Raw genomic sequence first — 5,788 nt, forward strand, 5'->3', positions numbered from 1 at the left:
TGATCTCGAACGGTCCGACATACCGCGGATTTAGTTTGCCTCGCTTGCCAAAGCGAACCACACCCTTCCAGGGTGAAACTTTAAGTAAAACCCGGTCCCCGACCTGAAATTCCAACGGTTTCCTATGCTTATCCGCGTAGCTTTTCTGACGGTCGCGAGTTGCCGCCATACGTTGCCGTATTTGCGCAATCTTTTCCGTGGCGTCCACTACAATCTCTGGACCCGTGATCTGACTATCCCCCACCTATGCCCAACAGAGAGGTGACCGGCATTTACGCTCGTGCAATGCCTCGAATGGAGCGGCTTGTATGCTGGTGTGATAACTGTTATTGTATGAGAACTCCACCAAAGGGAGATGCTTTTCCCAGCTGTTGCCGAAGTCGATAACGCATGCCCGAAGCATGTCTTCGAGAGTCTGGATCGTGCGCTCAGACTGCCCATCCGTCTGAGGATGATATGCTGTGATCATGTCTAACCGTGAGCCAAAAGATTTGTGCATCGCTTGCCATAGCTCTGACATGAATCGTGCATCCCGATCCGAAATGATGGAGGTGGGAACCCTGTGCCTCGAAACAACTTCTTTAAGATAAACGTCTGCGAGAGTGGAGAACTTATCCGTTTCCTTTATAGCCAGGAAGTGTGCAGACTTGGTGAGTCGATCCACGATCACCCATATGGTATCATTCCCACGCTGGGATCTGGGTAGGCCTGTAACAAAATCCATGGAAATTTCTTCCCATTTCCATTGCGGTATCTTGGGTTGCTGAAGTAGGCCCGCTGGTTTCTGATACTCCACTTTGACTTTTGCACATGTCAAACACTTGCCAACGTAAGTCGCGATGTGGGCTTTCTTGCTAGGCCACCAGTATGTTGTTTTGAGATCGTGGTACATTTTAGCCGACCCTGGATGTACCGAGTAGCAAGACTTGTGCGCTTCATCCATCACAAGTTCCCGTAATCCGCCATATAGTGGGACCCAAATACGCCCTGTTACATAGTAGGCGCCATCTTCCTTTTGTTCCATTCGTTGCCTTGAGCCGTCTTAGGCTTCAGCCTTGACGTTTTCGGGTTTCAATGCTTCTATCTGAGCAGTTCGTATCTGTGCAGGAAGACTGGACTGAATGGTGAGTTGCAAAGCTCGTACAAGCCTAGGTGTAGTATCTTTCCGACTGAGGGCATCAGCCACAACATTGGCTTTGCCTGGATGGTACTTGATGGCGCATTCGTAATCGTTCAGAAGTTCGACCCATCTTCGTTGACGCATGTTCAAATCCTTTTGCTTAAGGATATGCTCGAGACTCCTGTGATCGGTGTAAATTGTGCACTTGGTACCGTACAGGTAATGTCGCCATATCTTAAGCGCGAAAACAACAGCTCCCAGCTCTAGATCGTGCGTCGTGTAATTTCGTTCATGAACCTTGAGTTGCCGCGAAGCGTAGGCAATAACTTTATCCCGTTGCATCAATACACACCCAAGCCCTTGTATCGATGCGTCACAGTATACCACAAAATCATCCGTGCCCTCTGGCAGTGAGAGAATAGGTGTGCTGCAAAGCCTATCCTTCAGATACTGGAAAGCGGTTTCCTGGGAATCTCCCCAACGGTAGGTGACACCTTTCTGTGTCAGTAGTGTAAGCGGCTGTGCGATCTTCGAGAAGTCTTTGATGAATCGTCTGTAATAACCCGCCAAACCCAAGAATTGGCGTATTTCTGTCGGTGTACGCGGTGTAGGCCAGTTTCTGATCGAATCTACCTTGGATGGATCGACATGGATCCCATCCCTGTTTACCACATGGCCTAAGAAATGGACTTCGCGAAGCCAGAAGTCACATTTAGAAAATTTGGCGTACATTTGTTCCTTTCGAAGAAGTTCCAAAATCAATCGTAGGTGCTGCTCGTGCTCCTCCTGACTCTTGGAGTAAATCAGAATGTCATCAATAAAAACTATCACAAATTTATCTAGGTAGGGCTTGCATACCCTGTTCATCAGATCCATAAATACGGCAGGCGCGTTCGTTAACCCGAATGGCATAACAAGAAACTCGTAGTGACCATAGCGAGTTCTGAATGCGGTTTTGGAGACGTCCTCATCCCGGACTCTCAGCTGATGATACCCTGACCTCAGGTCTATCTTGGAGTAGTAACTCGACCCTTGCAACTGGTCGAATAAGTCGTCTATACGCGAAAGAGGATAACGGTTCTTCACCGTCACCTTGTTGAGTTCTCGATAATCAATGCACATCCTGAAGGTACCGTCCTTCTTTTTCACGAATAACACTGGAGCTCCCCAAGGCGAAGAGCTTGGACGAATGAAGCCCTTTTCCAAAAGCTCTTGTAGTTGCTTTGACAATTCTTCGAGTTCAGTTGGAGCCAAACGATACGGTGCGCGGGCTATTGGTGCTGCTCCAGGAGCTAACTCAATCTGGAATTCGACCTGGCGATGAGGCGGTAGCTCAGGTAAATCTTCAGGAAACACCTGAGGAAAGTCGCGTACTACTGGGATATCTTCCAATTTCTTTTCCTTCGTTGATGCATCAGTGACAAGTGCCAGAATGGCAGTGTGACCCTTGCGCAAACATTTCTGAGCCTTCAAGAAAGAGATGATGCCAACCACAGCACCACTCTTGTTGCCTTGAACTTCGAGGGGTTCTTGACTAGAACGAGGAATACGAATGATCTTTTCCTTGCATAAAATCTCTGCGTGATGTTGGGATAACCAATCCATACCGATAACGATGTCGAAACTACCCAAAACTATGGGTATAAGATCAATCAAGAAGGTTTGACCAGCTAAAACGATGCTATAACCCTTGACTACATGTGCGGCTTCTACACTTTTACCATTTGCTAACTCTACGACATGTTTGGTGTTTAGAGGTGTTGGTGTACGTTTTAACAATTTACTCATTTTCAAGGACATATAACTTGTATCAGCACCCGAATCAAATAAGACAGTAACATAAATATCGTCGAGAAGAAACTTACCCATAACCACATTGGGATCATTCATTGCGTCGCCCCGACCCAGCACGAAAGCACGACCCCGAGCTTCGTTTCCATTGTTGTTGTTGTTTCCCCCGTTGTTGTTGTTCCCGTTGCCCTGGTTGTTGTTGTTGTTGCGATTCTGGTTCTGGTTCAATTGAGGGCAATCACGTTTGAAATGACCTTCTGCCCCACACTGGAAACACCCCCGGTTTCCACGCTGTGGCTGCTGTTGTTGGTTCTGTGGAGCTGGTAGTTGTAGTTGCTGATTCTGATTCGCAAGTCGCGCACTCCTGCAGTCTTTAGCTTCATGCCCTAACTTGAGGCATCTCTGACAACGTTCCTTGCGACACTGTCCACTGTGGTGTCTGTTGCACTTATTACATAGTGGGTGAATTCCCCGATATCCACCCTGCCCCTGATTGCCTGAAGAGTGCTGACTGGGACTCTGATAACTGTCAGTCTTTCGCTGCTGAACCTGTGACTGAACTGAAGCTGATCCCTTGCTGGAATCCCCATCCCATTTTCTTTTGTTGTCACTGGGAGTAGCAGAAGTAGTAACAGCAGTAGTGGTAGCACTGATGCGTTTTGGCAGCTTGTTCTGTTCTACTGCCTGATCCGTAATACGATGAGCAAGGCGCTGAATAGCTTGGATATTGTCAAGATTAGCCGATGTCACATGGCTCTGGATTTCTGGCGCTAACCCCTTGAGATACAACTCAATGCGCTTGATTGGAGGGTCCACCATCGTTGGACACAGCACGGCCAGCTCGTTTGACCTTTTGGTATAAGCTTCAATTTCTGACCCAGTCATTTTCAAAAGGTAAAACTCATCTTCCAACTTGTGGATGTCTTCCCGTGTGCAGTATTCACGTTTAATCAGTTCCTTGAAATCATTCCAAGGGGTGGCGTTAGCAGCTGCCAACCCTAGGATCTGTACTTGCGCGTTCCACCAAGTTAGCGTAATTCCCTCCAACGTACCAGTGGCGTACTTGACCCTGCGAGCCTCAGGGCATTCACACATTTCGAACACTGACTCTAGCTTCTCAAACCAGTGGAGTAGTCCCACTGCTCCTTCCGTGCCACTGAATGTGCTTGGATGACAGTCCATGAAGTTCTTGAAAGTGCAGACAGGTTGTGGAGCGTTTTGACCTATTGTGCATAGAATAGGACAATATTAAATACAAAGGTTGGTTTAGGAATGTAGGATTCAAAGATCCTAGTGTGTATCCCATCCGCAGGGTATACTACCTGCTTGTGCAGCTGCAAGTGCCGCAGCTACTTGTTCATTGATAAGAGCCGTCAACTGGGCTTGAGTCATGTTCACACGTCCAGACATGATCTTCATAGTAAAAGTAGAATAAGTGAGAATGGTTCGCGGGTAGTGCGATGACAGAAGAGTGTAAGCACATAGTTATTCTCAAGTAATAACGAATAGTAAGCAATGTAATCTAGCATACTTCGAGCAAAGTTCTATGTAGTTCTAGCAAGCAGGTAATAAACATAAACCTTATTACCTAGGATGTTGAGCCTAGCACGTGGAGCGATGCGTCGTTGTGGGTCGTTGAGAGCACTGTTCTGGTTATAGTCTGGTTTTAATAAAAACGTTTTTCCCATATTAAAACCAAGTTCTCTATAACCAATGGCTCTGATACCAATCTGTCACACCCCCAAAATCCACACGCGGAGTACCACCGCTTGGAGGCGTGTCATGACCAGGATCAAGCCACCAATCATATTGAACATGTAATTAATAAGTAAAAGTAAATGTCATGCAACCACCAATACGAAAGGTGTTCAAAATATAAGTATGTTATCACTGTTTAGCGGAAGCGTATAAATAAAACCCAACATAATAAAGTACGAAATGTCATAAAGTGTTTTAACGAGACATTCACGATCCGTGCCCACAACGACCTGCTCCTCCTTGTGCAAGCTCCATATGTACCTAAGGTCCTGCAAGGCATGCAGCAGAGAGTCAACAACTAGTTGAGCGAGTTCACAGTGTACAGTTCAGTAATTGTAATAGTGTGAGTAGCATTATGTTCGTTCGTTTAGTCGTATATCGTATTATTTCCATCGCGGGCCCTCTCGGCATGTATGCGAAGATTTGGGGAAATACTCCCAAATATCCTAGACTATGTATATTTGTATCGCGGCCACCCTGGCATTACTTGCGAAGTTTTAGTATCTATAGTTCGCGGCCTTCCCACGGCATGTGTGCGAATGATTAGTCATAATATTGCGGCCAACCCTTGGCGTGTATGCGAAGATCAGTTCAATCGGTATACTAGTCTAGACGTATCTTATCATTTCTCTTCCTCACCCGAGGACCATATCATTAGGTTCTATTAATTAGCATGTACGAGTAAATCATCAAAATCCCATTCCCACCCTGGGAACCCCATGCCTTGGCTGTGTGAACTCACCTTGGTTTCCTCGGTATGCTAAGTATGTGCTCACAGTTTATCAATCAAGTCCTAGAGTACGCATGTATACATAATCAGTTTGTATTCATGAAGTTGGCACGTAAGTATATTCATAGTAGACATCGCATCAGTAATCACCAAGTATCACATTGCACGTATTCGTAATCATACAAGTACTGTTTTATACTTAACAGCAGTTAAATATCCCAGTTAACTTTTAACAGGATTAGACTGAGTTACTGGACAGATTATACATTTGGCGAAACACATTGTTGGCGAAACACATTGTTGGCGAAACACAGGTTGGCGAAACATGTTCTGTTTCGTCAACCACCCTTTGGCGAAACCCTATCCTGTTTCGTCAATTCCCCTTTGGC

This window comes from Helianthus annuus, chromosome 13 (genome assembly GCF_002127325.2).
Source record: "Helianthus annuus cultivar XRQ/B chromosome 13, HanXRQr2.0-SUNRISE, whole genome shotgun sequence".
Lineage (NCBI taxonomy): Eukaryota > Viridiplantae > Streptophyta > Magnoliopsida > Asterales > Asteraceae > Helianthus > Helianthus annuus.